We start from the raw sequence: 19957 nt of genomic DNA, 5'->3' as shown, positions 1-19957 counted from the left end.
CTATTACCAAAGGCTTTCTCTCTGGATAAGGTCAGAAAAACTGAGCATTCAATAATTTATACTCTGTTCAGGGAAAGAAGCACCACTAATTAGCATGTAAAGATCTTCATTAGCAGTTAGTTATTCAGGTCAGACTTCTCTAGTTGGGAACTTGAGGATAAAGCATCCCATTATCATATTTTCCCTCCTGGCTAAATTCTGGTTACCTAAGGGGAAATTCATCTCCTCCAACTTCAACCGCAAAAGGCTGGAACTGAGTCATCTTATCTAAACCAGTTATCCACAAACCCTCATTGGGCAAAAGAAATACAAAAGAGCCTCCATGTAAAACAGAGTGATCCTGTCTGTTTCTTGTCTGTCTTAGGATGGCCTGAACCATTCTCTGCAGATGCACAATATTCTTCCAATAATCTGAGCAGAAGCCCATCTGAATCTGGATACCTAACACTTGGACGGTTAAAACTAGGTGAAGTTAATTGGTCCTTAGTGTACTAGTGTATCCTGATGAACAATATCACAAACAATGGCATCAGAACTCCTAAATTCTCCATCTCTCAACAGCATATTATATATGTGGGTTTAGTGCCACCAGACAGCCCAGTGGACTTTGCTGGAGACCAGCTATCAAGCTACATTCCTCCCCTTATGAGTATTCCTGTTTACAATGACCCCTAAGCAACACACTATCCCCATATTATACCCTCCCCAACTCCAGCGCAACTCCACACTCAGCTGTGCAGATCCCTGAGCGATGGTCACAGTTGATGTGTTGGCGGGTTACACATGGGAAGGTATGCAACCCCCTTCCTCCCCGGGCTCCGCAGGGCTAAGGGGAGAAACTGTAAATTTATTCTTCCCTTTACTTCACCACCTCCCCTTGACCCCTACCCTGCCTCATCATCAGCAAAAAGGACCTTGAGCACAGAGTGGGCAGAAATCTGCTACTACTTTTACGCGGCCCCTTTTCAGCAAGCCCTGTATTTTTAAGATTGTGGCCAGACTGTAGCGCTGCTGTCATGACTGCGGTGTATGACTGCACAGCACCAAGGGTGGCTAACTGCAAGGTGTGCCATTTATACCCAAAAGACTGACATAATTTTTTTTTGGCACCGGAGAGATGGATTAAAGAGATTTCAACCAACTGCTCTACTCTTTGTACTAAGAATAAAGCCACCAAAAAGCAGATTTATATTTTAACCTTTAACATTTTTTGGCGTACAGGGGATAAGGCTTTGTGCCCACCTGGCTTCACCCACCCCATCCTATCCTGTCCCAGTATTTTTTTATGTCATTCAGGTGATGCAGTTTTAGAGAGCATGCACCTCTGCCCCTGGGGTGCTGGAATTCCTTCTCCTGCTCTTGAGAGAAGTTCAGGAGCATTTTGTTTGAAAAGGCTTTCGCCACAACCTGTTTGTCAACAGCTGTTCCATGAATATGGAAGTGTTTTACAGAATAAATCAGTATCTTTGCTCCCTTTTTACACACGGGGAGGGGAAGTTTTTAGGTCCTACAGAAGCAGAACTTAGGTCCTCTGAATTCAGTGCTCTGCCCTTTTGTCCACACAAGCTCTTAATGTTAGATCAGCTTGATTTTTCTTAAGACATCAGAAAAAAATCCCCGAGGGACTGATGCAGAGCACAAAATCATATTTGCTAACATTAAGATGTATCTGAACCCTGCAGAATGAAAACCAGTAACATTTTATGGTTACTTAGTATAAATGGCAATACAGGAATTTAATTTAGTGTAACATCATTCAAGTGACTTATTGCCAAACATTATTTGCCACATGACAGAGGGAACAGCATGTTACTAGACTGATTATACCCAAGTTATCTACTAATCAAACACAAATTAAATTTGATAGGAAATGTAAAGCAGTAGGTATGTTTCCCATGTCACAAGTGTTATGTATGTAAGCCTCAGCTAACATTTCTTCTTAGAAAACATTATTTTTTTTTCTGCTACTATACAGTGATACATGTTAAGTGGTTCCATTTGAAAAGATTAAATTGTTGTAGTGTTACTGACATGTACTGGACAGATGTGATTTCAAAATTACCTCAATTCTGAAATTATCATTGCTCCTGTGTTTTGTTGTGTGTTTGTTTTCATAGAAGTGGTGCTTAGGGACATGGTTTAGTGGTGGACTTGGTAGTGTTACGTCAATGGTTGGACTCAATGATCTTAAAGGTCCTTTCCAACCAAAACGATTCTATGATTCTAGGATTTTCCTCGTGATATACATGTGGAAAAGACGCTATTATCTCATTTTCACCTCTGCTTGTCTTCTTTGTGCTCCAGTTGAATGAGCCACTGATGCATGAAACCCTCTGGTTGCTCAGCACTGCTGCAGTCCTGGGGGATGGGCAGTGTTCAGAGTAAGAAGAAACACCACTGAATTACTCTCTTTCCTTCTGTGCTTGCCTTTTTAACATCTGGTACTCTGCAGTGCTCATATTGCCAACCACCCTGAAGGACATGAATCAGCCCCATTTTTCTCCCAAATCGCAGACTGTAAAAGAAGGAAGAGCAGGGGGGAGTTAGAATTACAATAAATAAATGCTGCTGGTTTTGCTTAACTTTCCATTTTAATTTTTCCTCTCTGCCCCTGAAATTAAGTTCTTACAATTATTTTGCCTTTGAGAGCAAACAATTGACTCAAATATGATTTCGTGATAAAAATAAAGGTGAGTGAGCAGAAATGTCACCAGCTTTAGAATCCGATAACCTTACAAACACAATTACTTCTGTCATAATGCTTTTCTAATTATTATGACAGGAAACTGAATTTTACTGCCTTTATGTACGAGCACAGCATAGTGCTAGAATCCGTAAAAAAGTGGTCACCAGTTTGTTCAACTGTCCCACGATACAAGCTCCAAAGGAAGAAATCCCTACGTGTTATTACCAAATCTTCTTTTCCCCAATCTCCTCAAGAAAAGCAATGATGCCAACTATATTTGATTCCAAGGGAGCCCTTTTCAAAATCTGAGCTGGGGGACTGAGACTTTAACAAATGTTCTGAAGAAAAAAGAGAGCAGCAAAAACTGACTAAAAGAGAAGGAAACATTTTGATGTCCCCTCCGCCCCCAAAAAAAGTCTGCCTCAATAAGTAGTGATGGAAAACAAGGCATAGCCCACTGAATTAACCATTACTGTTCCAAAACTAACGTGATGTTAGCAACTTGACAATTTTTAATAGAACCCAACCACTATTTGTAAACATTTGCAGTATAGAGAATCTGTCACCTAGAAGGACCCTCTGGTTTTTATTATATCATATACTTTGTCCATTTTGAAATACGGTGAGAGAACAAGGGCAGAAGATGAGTCTTTCTTTTCAGAAAAGGATGGGATCTGAAAAAAATGTCTGAACTGAAAGAATATTTTGGGTATCACTGGCAGATGTCCACAGCAAGCACAGTAAGTATTCAAAGGTATTTGTTAGTCCAGGGGTAGATCCCCATGCTTTATTGCTGAAAGCCAAGTATCTGTCCCCTGCAATGTGTACGGTCAGCATCTGTTACAGAGATGAATAAAACAAAGAAAGATCTGAACAGTTTAGGGAATTTCTGTCATCTCCACATTTGGCTTTATAAAAAACAAGACAAAGCTATCCTTTCTTATTTTTTTTTTCACTGAATGATTTTGGAAATGTTGACTTTTTATTTTGATGTGCATCATCAAGATAACACATTTTGAAATTCACAATATTGACACATACTGTTTGTTTTGTAGAACACACATAAATCATTGTTAGAAGTCTTTTCAATGTTAACAACATTTTTGTTTCAGCTGTTGCCTTGTATAAGCTGTTCATCTGTCTTCATTGCCTCCCCTGACCATATTCCCTGGGCTACTATCAAAATATCCCCAGTGGCCTTGATAAATCTCATAGCTAGTCAGACAAAAATCAACACATTATGAGTTTCCAGAGACTTATACCCAGAAATAAAACAAATCCGTAGTAACAGAGATCCCAAAAGGAAATGTGCTACAGAGAAATGCACGCCATTGTTTGTAACTGATTCAAAAGTCAGTGCTTCAGAAGCATTGACTTTATTGATATATTTAGCCATTAGAAGGACATTTTCGCTAAAAGCAATGTGAAAAGAAATGTTTTATTTTTATTTCCTTATCAAAAAAATTATATAAAAATTTAATTTTTCCTATGACAACCTTGTGGCAAAAAAAAATCATATTGTGATCTGAATCTCTTTACTATTAATGTCACAGTCCATGGATAACAAATGGACAATTCTGATTGTATTCTGTGGAGGGCAGCAAGATATGTGTTAGCAAATCCTTTATGATGACAATTAGCTGAGTGTAAATGCCTATAACTAATTATTCTTTCTTACCCAACCCTGTATTTCTCAGAAGTCAAATGATTTCCAGCAGGACAGAAAAAAAAAACAAATCCAGGTGAAGACTGTGACAACTGAGACTTTTCTCAGGCTGAGGTTTTCTAAGGAAGAGAACTCCAGGTTTTGGATCCAGCAATGTCTAACATGCAACTTGTAGTCAAGCATCTGAGCTGGCTCAGAGGTGGCCACTGTGCTGAGTTCCCTCTTGGCACACACGCTTTCAGACTTGACTTGTGAATAAGAACTCAAAGCAGGTGCAGGTCTCACTGCTGGAAAGCCCAGAATTTGGATTCAACATCAGCATAATAAATCAAGATCCTTTCAACTATAACAATGGAGTTGTGGAAACTGATGTTTCTTGTACCACAATTTTCAGCTTCTGTGGGTTAGACAGTCATAGATCTATATACCAGAAGGATTTTTTGTGTGTTTTAATGAGTTAAAGGGGGTGTCTCTATTTTTCTTGGGCAGATCAGTTCTGACTCTCTGAGTCATCTTGGACTAGTCATTGGAACCACTCCATGGTTCTTAATCCACTATAAACAGACACATCTCTTCCAAATCCTAAATTAACATAATGCTTTTACACTCATTTACACTGAGTTGATGAGACTCATTAAAGGCTTAAATAGGTGGATCCCATTGATCTTTATTACTATTTGTAGAACCTCAACTGAAAAATACCATCTTCAACTGCAGAATATCCTCTCATTAAGACTGAGTTTCTAAAATAAACTTTTCCCCCAAGCAGCACTATCCATGGCAATTTTATGCTCTAAAAAACACAGCAACAAAATATTAATTGTATTGCTTTTGGCTGTCTGCTCCTTCTCTCAGTCATACATCATTTAACTTCCTTTTAGGTGGCGAAAACATCAGCTAATCTGTAGGAGGAGGCAGTTTTTGAACTGGTGGTTTCTTATAATACTCTTCTTTTATGTTCTCTTGTGTGCCATCATAGTACATCAATAATTTATATAGCATTTAATTACGCAATAAGGCACAAGTGGGCATATTTTCTATAGCTATTCCATGCACGTCAACAAGGCCTTGTTCTTTTTAAGGCCTTGAAGCACGTATAGTAATGGACCTATAAAAATTTCCCTAGAGGACCTTATTGCTCTTGCTTTATGTTCTTTTAATTTATTTTGGGGTTGTTTTGGTTTTTTTTTTTTTAGAAAGGGAATTTTCAGGCCAAACCTAGAGAATACCCTTATCACTTTGGCTTCATCCTTTTACATGGTGAGTACATTAATAAGTAATACAGTGCTGTCCTGCACTGAATTGTTTTTCTAAAAATGCAGCACACTTACAACGCAGCACTAGCACAAACTGACGGCCCTGGGCTGAGCTGAAATGGGGTCTTGCACCTGGGGGCAGGTGTGAGGGGAGCCCCATGTGAGGCTGGCCAGGGTTAGTGAGGCCCATGGGTGCCGTCAGGGCCCTGACATTAGGGATCCTCAGTGCAATCTCGTTTTCTGCCACTGATTTGAATGGTCTTGGAGTAATAAGTTAACCCTCTGTGTTTCACCGTCTTTTGTAAAATAAACATAATAAAAGCTTGTGCTAACTACACATAAGGGTAATCTGAGACTAATTAACAATGTTTCTGAAGAACTGTTATACCTTCAGGCCAAACGTATGTCATTGGCAATGTTTCTTAATCTTATAAGAGCTAATCTGAGCAATAGGCACCGAATTCTTTCTTTCCCAAACGCCACTGAAGACAGCAGACCAAATACTGCTCTTATACCTGTCCGTTTCATAGAACTGAACACATCCCATTGTAACTCAAATCTCTTTTGGATTACTAGTAAAATTCAGACCTGTTTCAAACCTGTAAAATCTTTAAAAAAAAAAAGAATTAGCTTTCAGTGACAAAAGTTGAGCTACATTCACCTAAACAGTGTTATGCTTGCCCTAGTTTCAAGTAAACATCCTCCTCTGCACCTGTGACACACTTTCTATGTATAAAAGTGACACAACTAGAGATAATAGACTAATATCTGTGATATTCAAGGAATCAAAGCAGGTGGAGCCAGCCACAGCCAGAGGAGTGGAGCAGAACAGGAATCATAGCTGCTGGCAATCGTTTCCCATGCTGGTACCATTGCTGTTGTATGACCTGTCACTTCATCTCTTCACTCTACTTTTTTTTTTTTTGTCCTTCCTATATTCTATTTGTATGGTAAGACCTACAGAATTAGTGCCACCTACTTTTGTGGGTATAATACTGTGTACCCAAGTGAGCTTGGAAATGCTTAGGGTTATCATACAGCTTAATACAAATAAGTAATGAGCATGGGAAGAAAGCAAGGGGTGTGTTTACACTGTACATATAAAATCTGTATTGTGCAGAGTGAAAGCTACCCGACCTGGAATCAGAACACCATAAATATGTGGAATAAGCACAGAATGACAAAAGAAACACAGCAAAATCACCACAGAAAAGAGAGGTGACTGTGTCAGGGCTTTGCAGTGCTTGGAAGGGAGGGAAGATGAATGCAAGAAGTTTTTTGGCTTTATCAGTGATGTAGTTTTATAAGAATAGGGAGAGTCAGGAATACTCAAGAAGGCTACAGAGACAAAGTTTGGTCCATTACCCTGTGTAGCAAGCTACAAGCCCAGCCTTGTATATCAAGATAAATTACTGTAGAAGACTTACCTGGATTCCAGGTGCATAGCTATATAATGTTATGGATCTTCTGTGCAGATTTTCCACAGCTGAGATTCACAGAAAAAACATCTGAACTTCTTTGGAAACAATGAGTTACTTCCCAAGCCCTTGCAGAACACTGTGATGGGCTGGTTAGTAAACTGAATCCTTATTCTCCTGCTCTCACTGAGGTGTGTGCCAATTTTCTTGTTACTTCTGTGTTGTCTCCAGTATTATTTAATTAGAAAAAATTTTTGACACCATAACACATTTTGGGGAGACAAAAACAAACCGCAAAACAAACCAGTTCTGCAAAGGGAGCTCCATTGATTTTGGATTAATGTTTAAGATTTTAGAACTTTCTGCAAGAAATTTCCCATATTATCAATATATACAGGGCACATCCCAAGCAGATGGCATTTACAGCTCTTGTCAACATTTTAAGACTCTTATCTGTGGAAAGTAAATTAGAAACTACTTTTTATTTTCTATTGAAATACGCAATAGGAAACATTTCCAAATTACCTTTGGAAGATGCAGGTCCCTGTAAACACAGAACCCTCTTTGGGACCAGTGTGTTCTACTATGATTACTTGGCTTGTCGATCTTGTTCCTGTACTTGGCCAAACAATTAGTTTGGCAACATGTGATTGTTAAGCTTTTCTTTGGGAAACTTATTGTTGTCTAACTGAATGTGCAATGAAGATATGTGAATATTTAAGCTGCAACAAGAAGGTAAGAGGGTTAATAATTTTGCAAGTTGCATTTTTAAAAAATCCTTGGCCTTGATGTACAATGACATTTGTTAATTGACTAAGTTAGTAAGCAAGATTTTAAAATAAAAAAGCCACAGAAATGTACATAAAATCCTGATGTTGATTCCAATGCAGGAGAGAATCTAGAGAGGAAAAGGACGTATTAACTTCATCATCCTCACATGACATTGCAGGACACATACATTTTTAGTACTGTTATTAATAAAAGTGAAGTAAATGTAAGTATCTGTCTAAAGAGAATGCAATTAAAAATGAAATTTATTTGCTTACCCATTTTTTCACATTTACCACAACATTTGCAGTTGCCCAGTAACTGTAATGGAATGACAGGATTAATGCCCAGTTTTCAACAATGTCCTCTTCACTGCAGGTATAGAATTTACACTCAGCTCTTGCCAGAGCATCCCTGGGGCTCCACAGTATAGAACTATTTATTAAGTCTCATTACAATTCATTTTTCTAATAACTGAATCATCTTCCCAATCTCCTCTTTAAATATATACCAGATGTATTGCATTTGTCACCATGCTAAGCTCAGAGGAGCGCTTTGTAACATACACCCTTTGCCACATCTGCAGAGAGGTGGTATTGGAACCCAGATTTCTAAAAAGAAATGGTCACTGAATTAGCCATCCATATAGCCTCTTCCTTAATGATGTGTACATTTTGTGTGTGTGTTATGGGCAGTAATACATTTACTCAGCATGGCTAAAGACAGTATTTAGAAATAATCATCGCTTTTAGTCTCCTGTATGCCAGCAAAACAATGAGTCTAATTTAAATCTCAGTGATGCTATTAGGAGCATTTCACAGAATCACAGAATCACAGAATCACAGAATCAACCAGGTTGGAAGAGACCTCTGGGATCATCGAGTCCAACCGTTGCCCTGACACCACCCTGTCAACTAGACCATGGCACTAAGTGCCATGTCCAGTCTTTTCTTAAACACAGCCAGAGATGGTGACTCCACCACCTCCCTGGGCAGCCCATTCCAATGTCTAATAACCCTTTCTGTAAAGAAATTCTTCCTAATGTCCAACCTGAACCTCCCCTGGCAAAGCTTGAGGCTGTGTCCTCTTGTCCTATCGCTAGTTGCCTGGGAGAAGAGGCCAACTCCCAGATTCCATTCACATGTCACTTGTCTTTGGGTCAGGCACTCATATATAGAAAACCCTTCTTGTGATCTTTGTCCATGCACCTTCCCATGGGCTAAGCCATTGTCAGCAGTTCACATCTCCCACTCATGAGACATAGATGACAGGAGTCCTCTGACAGGGAGAAGGAGAATGGGAACAGCCTCAAAACTTCGTGTTTGTGACTGAAAAAAGTCTTAAATAAAGGCATTATCTAATAATAAGAAATTGGCTAGGCAAGAGAATGAAATGCTAGCCCCATCATTCCAGCTATTTTTTTGTCAGTAATAATAATATTTGCAACATCATAATAATAATAATACTTATATCTGGCTTGAGAAGTTTAGAGTGGAGGGTCACCAGAAACTGCAGGTGCCTGTATTTAAGCAGATCACCTTGGGATCACTTTATAGCTGATGAAGAGACCTCTAGAACAGTAAAGAGAAATCCTGATTAAAAAAATGTTTTACTTGTCACAGTTAAAAAGAGGGCCCAAGGTGATCAGCTTAAGCATATACACCTGCAGTGCCATAAGAGAAGCTAAGTGAGATGCATTGCACCCTTCTGTGGGCTCGTCTTCTTTCTGTTTGACTTGAAAGCCTCTTTAAAATATTGGAAAGCAAGTATTTTTTCCTATTTAATTTGCATTATACTATAGTTCAGGTTTACATGGCAAATCAATTTAATAAGGTGTAATTAAATTCTTATCTATATCATCATGTATAATTATGTGTATATTCTGTAAGACAATAAAAAATTACGACAAACTCCTGAGGTTTCTTGTGCTTGAGTGTCTCTCAGTAACTTCTGCAGGGGCAACTGAATATGAGCCCTGGTGGAAAAAAAGGAGGCAGAGAAAAAAGGAAACAGCAAGTGGAGGAAATACACAGCAAAAGCAGATAGCTGATGGAAGAATACAGTAGTCACCGTTGTGTGGCACTAGACTGCACACCAGGGCGTCCCACCTCGCTGAAACCAGCGTGTTTCAGCACCTTGGGATGCCAGTGCAAGCTGGATTGGCAGGTACAGCCTTGGTTCTTCCATGGGTAAAACCGTGTCAAATGTCCTACAAAAAGGAGGTCTTTGGGGCTCAAAGAGTGAAGAGGAATGCACCCAACTACTTCTTGCAAGTCCTTATTCACAGCACACAACTATGTCTCATTTCCAGCTGTGTTTGTCCTCTACAAGTGAGCTCGGTCCCTGCCACAAGGACAGCCTGAGGATGCCAAGGATGGTGCAAATTCTCTGGGACACCATTTCAGCTAATCCCAGTGGAAGGACATAGGTGCAGCTCATTTGTACAAACTTCCATAAAGACAGTACTACAAGCTTCTCTCTGGCAGTTGTCCCTCCTGTTCACTCCAGATATTTATCTCAAAACAGAAAAATCTCTGATAATGCACAAGTCAGATCTGAGAGGTTTCAAGAGAGAGTGCAGCACATACCATGACTGATGAACTATAAAACCAGCACAGTTAAATGGATAATTGCTTTTTTTTCAGTCCCCTCTTTAATGTTTCCTTGTTTTCAATTTTAGGCACAGTTACATTAATTTTCATTGTGGATTAATTTATTCGAAAACTAAGAATAATTTTTCAGGACGTTTTCTAGACACTAACATAAGATGATCATAGCAGCAAAATTTCATATCCAAAGATCAGTAAAAATATTACGATAATCACTTTGCCATGAGTAAAGTGCCATTGGATTTGAAAGTGTGAATTGTCTAAGAGACATGACTGCAACTTGAAGACATCAATAAACCCTCTGAAATAAAATATAGGATACCAGAGGCTAATGAAGTAATGACGTTCAAACTTTTCTTATTATTGACTGGAATGACAACGAAGGCTGTGCTGGCCATCACGGAATGCCTTTACCAGGAAGAAGATTCTGCACAATGAGAGCTAAAATTTTAGGGACAGTGAGTTTAGCACTCTAGCCAAAATTTTAGAAATTAGCACTCTAACTTCACTAAATCACACCAACCCACATCATTTGAGAATCACACCAGGTTTATTTGATGTCTTTAGATGAAATCAAAATTAATTTTGACAGCAATGGTAATTTGAGGAAGAATAAATAAAAGCTGAAGTCCAAAGATGCAGAGAGGTTGTTTTGGATCTTGCACAATGCTTAACCTAGGATGGAAGAATGTGTAACACTTTTTTTTTTAAGCTAATGGTAGGCTGTGCAACACTAGCAAAGTCTTGACTAAAAGCATTGGGTGGTAAGAATATTCTCCCTACCAGAAAAAGAGGTTTTAAAAAATTATTACAAACTATCAAGAAGCTGTTTTGTTCTGCCTGTGCTTAGTACATTAGCTATGCAGGTGATTTTATTCCTCTGAGCCTCTCATCTCTAGGTTGCAGCTATGCCTCACCTGATATTTTGCTATAAGCCTTTTTCAGTCAGGGACAATCATTACATTGCTTGTCCCCACAGCACCAAGGGATGTGGAGGATAGGATCACCAAAGCTTCTCACCTTACCATCACTGGCAGCCTTGACAGGGATGCTTAAGCAAAGGAGGATCCTCAGCAGATCTATGTTCTGTGACCCTGTGTACATCTGCTTCTGAAGCACTCTTCAGTCCCTCCAACAAACCTACAACCTGATACCAAAAGCCACCAACTATGACGTGCAACAGAAAGAGCAGGCAAGATTGAAAGTACAAACAATGCAACCCATCCAACATCAGGAAATAATTTGGTGCTGTTGGTGAATGCTGGTGGGAAAAGGCAGCACATCCTGCACTATGAATAATGGCAAAAAATGCACAGTGGGCCCTGTCAGTCTGACCTCTGGGAATATACCTGCCCAACATCGAATATGGGAGTTGGTTTAGTTTATAGATGCTCTATGAGATTTTAATGGCGTTTGAACCACCAATATATTCTAACAGCATGGATTTAGCAGCAGCTAGAACCAGGGAGGGGGTTAACTTCCTCAACCCCATTCTGCCTGTACCCACTCCAGGGCTGCAAACACAGACTCCCAAGGAGCTAGAGGTGACCAGCGACTTGGCCTCAGGACACTCGCCATCAATTACATTTATAAATGCATAAACACTCACTGAACCACTCAGCGGCATTTTTGCCCATGCCCACAACATCTGTACTGCTGGCAAAAGTGCCCACATGGGCTGACCCATAGCAAGTTCCCATTGAACCCCCAGCACAGGCTGCAGCTCTTTTCACCCTCTGTCTCAGGTTGACCTCACCAAACAGCAGCAAGGGCTCACAGTTCCTGAGCTATTTTTCTTTTTTGTTTTTTCCAGAAAGTCTGATGCTTTTGGGTAAAGAAAGTGAGGTTTTCTTTTCTTTCTTCCTACTTTCTCTTTAAGACAAATTCTTCTTTTTCTGTCTAATCTTCATGTTTTCTATTCAGTTTTCCCCTTTCTCATGTTTTTCTTCTCTCAGCAAAATATGACATTTTGAAGTTTTCTGAGCTGGAGAAGTAGAACTGTTTTTTGCCATTGAATCAATTTTATTCTCCATCAAAAGAAATTTCTCAGCTTTTTGACAGGCAACAAAGCTACTTTGCACTACCCAAAATAAACCATATTCCACAAGGGACATAAGCAAAATCTGTAAGATTAAATACTGTTTGGTATATTGCTTTTGCTGAGAACGCTACCTATATGCTCACCGTGGTTTCCTGATGAGCCCACAGGAGGGAAGCAGGGAGGCAGAGAGCAACTTAAAATATTAAATTCCATCAATATGAATGTGAGTTGTTCACCACCACAGAGCTCTCAGTGTGAGGGATTTTGCACTGTAAGGCACAGGCTGCCTTCCGAGAATGATTATTTTTCTTCTCTTATATACATTATACCTGGGATATTTGTGATGTATTATATGAGAGACAAGGAAAAACTGAGAATTAAAACTTTCCTGTTGAAGATAATTGGGGTTTTGCCAAAAACTTCAATTCTGCCCAAAGAATTTATAGGTAGGTACTTATCTAGGAGTTAGAAAATCTGAATTAAGCTCCTTAGTTTACTATTGATTTCTGACTTGATGCTAGTATGTCACTTAAGATTTATTTTAGCAGCAGTTTTTTCTCAGCAGTTTTAAATAGCCCTGCCACTTCGTTCAGGTCCCAAAGAGAGAATTTACAATCATCCAAAAATTCAGACATTAATCTCTGCCGTATAGTCCGTCACCTTTCGTAACTCTTCCAATTCCCACATTTTAAGTTACCTGCCTCTTCAGATTACAGGACTTTTTTGGTCCTTGTCTCTGTTAGGATGCAAGAACTATATTGAATATTTTTCCAGTGCTTCACCATATCAGGCCCAAGCTTTGAGTTATTAGACTGAAGAGCAATACAAATAGTAAATAATGATATAGATTGTATTGAATTTTATTGAGGCCAGTGAATACAACAGCTTTCTTTTACTCAGAGTACGTGTAGAAGTGAGTGAAAATGAAGAAGCAATACTCAAAATAGAGTCCTATGACAAAATCAGAGATGAGAACAGAGGTACAGTCCAAAGAACATCCCCAGGAACTAATCAGACAGACATGCACATATCTGTATCTGTGTAGGTGTATTGGGTTTACATGAGAAGATTTTGCTAGCAGGGAGGCTGCAGGGGTGGTTTCTGTGAGAAGCTGCTAGAAGCTTCCCCCATGTCCGACAGAGCCAATGACAGCCGGCTCGAAGACAGACCCACCACTGGCCAATATATGTGAGAGGAACAACTCTGCAGACACCAAGGTCAGTGAAGAAGGAGGGGGAGGAGGTGCTCCAGGCGCCGGAGCAGAGATTCCCCTGCAGCCCATGGTGAAGACCATGGCAAGGCAGGCTGGTTCACTGACTTCTTTTGCGCTCAGAGGACTGCTGGCACTTCTTAGGAGACTTTGGGAAACACTTGGGTGAGAAACAGTCCAATTTCTTTAGCAAGAAATTGGAGACAAAATCTGATGAATCTGCAGGCAGCAAGGGCAGACCAGAGGTACTCAGAATTTAAAATAGCCACAGTTATGGATTATTAATGCTGTGCCTGTAGCAGTTAGTTGCTAAGGGTGCAACTACCTGGCTTGCAACTCATAAATACTAGTAGGAAACTGGGTTCACATCCTAGATGAGATCTCACTCCCTTTCCCCTATTGGGCACAGTCTGGCTTCAAACCTGTCTCTATCAGCTGTCCCTGCATTTCCTTTATCAATGTGTGTCCTTACAACCCTCTGTTGCAGTGTCCTTATGCTCTCTAGCCTATTTTGTAAAGTATGGTCCAATATCTCAATAGCATCCTTATGGCTGGATCCACCACCCTGATGCTGAACAGTAATTGTTACAGCAGGTCTGGAGTGCCTTCCAGTTTTTGGCTCCTTTATGCTAAAAAGACTTTGACATACTGGACTGTGTCCAACTGAGGCCACCATAATGGTCAGACTTCTTCGACATTGGCTCAACTCAACCTGGCAAGGTAACCTGCCTGAAGACTGTTCCTGCTTTGAGCACTACACAATCTCTGAAGGTCCCTTCCCATTTATGTGATTCTATGAATGGACAGGATTTCAGAAGATGGGATCCAAGCATAGGACAGGGATTGCAGTAACCCTTCAAGTATCCAACCATCTACTAAAATACTAACACTGCTTTGGGAGCGCTGATATTTTGTTCAACAGCTTACACCTATACAATGATCATGGGAGGCTCAGAGTTGGATGGATTATGACCCAATAGTTCCACTAATCCTAATCATCCCTCCTGCTCCCTGTGCACCACTTTGCTTTCTTTTATCAACCTCTCAGCACTTGTCAGCCACTTAGCTGTTCACATATTCACAGGGCCTGTCTAAAAGGGCCTTTCCTTTGACTACAGCCTTTAAATGCTACTGCAGTGTAAATGTCACCATTTTTAATGCTACCTACAATACTACTCACTACTGAGCCTCCTGCTGCTTTTTTAGTCTGTGGCTCTTTTTCTTTTTTTTCTGCTCGTCTTCTGGCTCTGGACCAATTCCTTCTTTAAAACTCCTTTTGAAAGGTTCAGCTTGAGAACACTATTCATTTAACTACTGACAGCAGGTTCATACTTTCAAAAGCACTGCTGCAGAGCACAGAAACTCACTAACTTGCCTTGATGAAATGCCTCACAGTTTTTAAAATGACTCAAGGAAAAAAAATATCTTGACTCTTTTTCTCCTCTCTCCCCAATGATTCAGCCACACAAATATGTAGCTAGATGTGTGAAAAGCCATTCTGTAAACAAAATAATTTAAGCAAAATGAAACCTGTTGTTTTGGTTTTGTACAAGTCCTGTGTCAATCCTGTGGAACAGGTTGAATTCAACACTGGCTTAAGCTTGCGTGAATGAAGACAACCCTTATTTGCCATTTGAGATGCTGTCATGATCTCTGTGGAAGAATGGTACCCCTGAATGTGCAACATGGGTTAACACTCAGCATGCATCACCAACAGAGAAGCTTTCAAGGAGCTAGAAGGATGCAATCATCTGTGCAAACTATTCAAGGATTAAATTGGTTGCCTTTAAATTGAGTCAGAGAAAGGACATAACAGGCTGGCAACTGAACACTGCTTGGAGGGATACAAATTTCACAAAAAGGTTGGAGTACAGCGCAAGATAATTTAGAACAGTGAGACAATCTATTCCACTGGACTGCAAAATTGAAAGAGCTGAAGGAGGGTCTGAAAACTTAAAGCAATGAGTCCTTGGTAGCTCAGAAGAACTGAAAATAAGAGAAAGGATCCAGCACCTGGTTTTAGTCAAAAAAAACAGATTCTTGTAACCTTCACACTAAAAAAATCCTTATTCACAAATATTGCCACCATGGCTCTAAGTCAGAGCTTTTTGTGGAAGGGTGGGAAGGATTTTGGGAGCTTTTTTTGACATCTCTTTTCAGGGTATGATTGATTCATGTCTGGTGTCATACCCAGTATGACTCAGCTCTAGCTGAAATGAGCAAAAAAAATATCCTGTGGTAATTTGCTTTAAGTTTCTCCCTCCCTTATCTGCTTACGAAGCAGCATAAAGTAACACAACCTGATGGGGCTTTGAGCAACCTGGTCTAGTGGAAAGGTGTTCCTGCCCATGGCCGGGGGTTTGGAACTAGATGATCTTCCAACCCAAACCATTCTATGATTCAAATAACAAAGCAAAGGTACCACCTCCCTGTTGCAGAGTGTATATGAGCTGACCATTTCTATTACCCTCCAACAGGAGGATCTCTGCAGCGAATGGTTTCCCATTCCCATGTGTCACCTGCAGGGGAAATAAAGTTTGGAACTAGCCCCAGCATCTGGCTCACAGGCTGCAATGCCATCTCCTCTAGGAGAAAGAGTTCCTCCTGGTGAAGAGAGGACTTAACCTAATGTGAGAAAGCAGATTTGGAATAATTCAAAGCCTCAGGAAAGGAGACAGTGACTGTTTTTGGAGGCTGCTCCTCTCCTGACAGGTATATATGAGTACCAGAATATCTGACATGAATTGATAGCCTCGGTACGGGGTGGCTAGAGAAGCTCATGCTGCTCCCTGTTCATTAGCAGTGCAGATGAAATTCATCAGTGATTGCAGACTTTTTGCTAGAGGGAGGAACAGTTTATGCTCTTTAAAATTGCTTATTCATGAAGTATTTCTCATTATAAAAGGCTGCAGAAGAAATTACAATTCTGTTAATTTTTTTTTCACCATGTGATCACAAAATGAAATGATTCCCTTAATGCATTAATGTGATACCTGCAAATAAATATGAGCTAAGATCTGGGACAAAACCAATGCTGCGTAAAAATCTGTGAAACTCTGATGAGGAAATTGGGCAGACTAATACAAAAAAAAAGTAATTTCATTCAGACACTAGAGCTAAGCCAGTGTGATTTTTGTTCCTTTTTCTTTTTCCTTCTTTCTCCCTCTGGGGAATAGCTTATTCATTATAAAATGGGGTTTTGCCTGGACCAGGTAAGTAAAAATCCCTCATGTCTGGATAGGTGTTTTACTCATTAAGCTATTACACAAAAATTTGGTAGTGCAAATACTGCCCTTCCTTTCCTGAAAGTATTATCCATATCTAAAAGGATGATAGTTGCCTAGACCCAGAGACATTACAGGATACATTCAGCCTCCCTGAGATACAGTGATACATTCAAGAAACCTAATATTCGGGGTCTAAGTGGGATTGCAAGCACATTTTTCTCCTCTGCATTGCAGCTCCCTCAGCTCTGTGAATTCATCCCAGGGAGAGAGATGCTCAGTGGTGTGGGAACACCCCAGATCCGTCTCTGCAGGTCTGCGGACAAGACACTCAAGGTCATAGAGAAAGCCTGAAAAAAAGACAGAGTTCATCTGCCAAGAAGCACTTGAGAAGTACTACACCAGACCTGTTAACATACTAAGAAGTAGGAGTCACTTTCAGCCTCTTTCAGACCCACAACTATTTGAAATGCAGATTTTATGTCTCCTTGTCTTCCTTTCTTTACCAGAGCCACACTAAGGATGTTTGCAGTGCTATACTCACAAGAATTAAGGATCCATTTAAGCTCTGTGCTAGGAACCTAGTGCCTAAACTCTTTAATTGCATACATGCAAGGGAAGTCACCAACTTAGGTAGCAATTCCTTGGAGGGCAGGTTGCAAACCTACTTTTCTACCAGGATAGGGAGCAATTCAGTGTAGTAGAGCATAGGCTAAGATACTCTCATTTTAGTGTTTTGTAGGCTTGTTTTGCTCTGAGACTTGCCTCCTTTCCAGGTAAAAAAAATGCTTCTCATTGGTACTTGTGCATGGCCTGGTTCTCAGAATGACCAGGATTCACCAAGCCCTGTAGAAGTTGGCAATGACTACCGGGCCATGACTCTGATTTCTGCCACATTTTAAGTGTTAGGAGATAACTGCAAATAGCAGCAACATGCCTTCTGCTGGCTGTATAAAAATCAATGACCATTAACACTATTGATTGCATGAGAAGATGGTTTAAAAAAGTCTGCTACTTACCCCCTTTTCCTAAAACTCTAATCACTGCTGGTCCCCTCACTGCTGCCACTTTGACAGCAGTCAGCAGCCTGTTAACACTGACATGAGCTGCAGAAGAGGAGCTGAAAATACCACTTACTTTTTAACAGCTCAGCACTACTTACCTAAATAAATACTTTTCATTTATATCTTCAACCGTTTCTGCTACCTGTCTGTAGTTTCTGTATTTGAAGTCAGGCAATGAATTATAAACATAACTTCAGATACAAAATGCATCTCCCACCCAACAAGATCTGACAGAGACTTTCTGGACTTACTTTTATGGCTGCCTCCAGTTAAGCCTGAGGGTTTTGTCCGCCCTCTGAAAAGCAAAGTGATACAGAAATAACTAACCTAGGAAAAACACAAGCCAGCAAGTCCACAGGCACACAGTGCCATGAAAACGAAGAGCAAAGCAAGGTGCAGATCAGATGAGAGTTAGCTGTGCTGTGCTGAAGTAGCTAACCCTAGTTCTCAGTCACAAAAAAAAACCAGTTTATCTGTCCCATATGAGCTAACATGGGTTATTAACCCAGGCTTCTCCACAATACCAGCTTTATGGTCAGCATGGACCAAGCAGGGGAGTCCACTTGCAGCCTCTGCCTTCCTGACATACTTTGGAAGTGGCCAAGGAGCTTTCCGACCTACTGTAGTCAGAGGTCCATCTCCCTCCAGCAGATCTATCTCCAGATTTACAAAAGAGGATGGGGAACAGAAGCTAATACCCTGATCTCATAAAAGGATTACAGAAAAGCAGAATGGAAAGAAAGAAACTCCCTCTTCTTCAACATTTGCTAAAGAAATTGGTCTGTTTCTCACCTAAATGTTTCCCAAAGTCTCCTAAGAAGTGCCAGCAGTCCTCTGAGTTCAAGAGAAGTCAGTGAAATAAAGCTCTGCACTTAACGGAAAAGCCATTTTGACTGAATAAGTGTATTTCCATTTAAAAAAGAAAATCTATTACAGAAATTGATTACAGTCCTCATCCTTGGGCATTTAAGTAGAAAGGACATAAAGAATGTAAGCCATTCATCATTTATTTACAGATGCAACCTCCACAGAGGTCTAATTGTGCTTTAATGATAATAAATAAATATTCAGTAATGGCTCATTTACACTAGCCCTCGTAGAAAGCAGCAGTGACTAACAACGCTTTAACAAAATGTCACACACAGCTTTTCCTTCAGAACATGATAGAACCTGCTGAAGTTTATATATCCTGGATATAGATTTCCAGCCACATATGTTAGGTTCCACTTATACCGATGGAGAGAAACAACCTTTCAGATCATGATTCTTCAAGCCTATGTTAGTCATCTGCTTTAGTACGAGATGCATCACTCCAACAGGGCCCATTTCTCCCTGTGGCATAGAGAGGCAGTCTCATACAATCGGCCAGATGTTGGTATCTAAGTGTGGTCAAATGAATTCCACTCCCCCAGTCTTTGCATTGACTTAGCAGGCTCTGGATGAGAGGTCAGCAATATGTGCTAGTAGGGTTAATCAGTCTTGGAGACTTCACTCCTGAAAACACACATTGCATCGCAGTATTTCACACTTGAAATAAGCAGTGTCCTTTAGCCAAGCCACAGGCGGTTTTGCTGGAAGACATTCTTTCCTTATTGCACTCCTTATAGTATCAAATTCCCTGCTGGTTTTGACATGTTATATTTTTACTGAACTTTCAATTTTCTTTTGTTTTTCTCATGTCACTTTGCCTCCTCATCCTCTTTCTCTGTGGTTCCCTCTACCTTTTTCAGAGACCTGTCTTCACTGTCATCATGTTTTTCGTTCCCCTTTTCTTATTGCTTTTATGTAATACCTTTATTTATTGATTTTATTCAACAATCTATCTGTTCAATACACTTAAACTCATACTTTCCAAAAGCTTTGGAACAGAAAATCAGATCTATTCTTGCTCTGCGAAACACCTATTAAATGTGTTAATAAACATTATATTTCTGAAAATTATAATAGATGATAACACATACACTTAGAGCAGAAAATCCTTTACATTCAGACTATTTCCCATGTAAAAGTAAAAA

The sequence above is a fragment of the Nyctibius grandis genome, chromosome 2 (genome assembly GCF_013368605.1).
Source record: "Nyctibius grandis isolate bNycGra1 chromosome 2, bNycGra1.pri, whole genome shotgun sequence".
NCBI lineage: Eukaryota > Metazoa > Chordata > Aves > Nyctibiiformes > Nyctibiidae > Nyctibius > Nyctibius grandis.
This window is presented reverse-complemented; position numbering follows the sequence as displayed.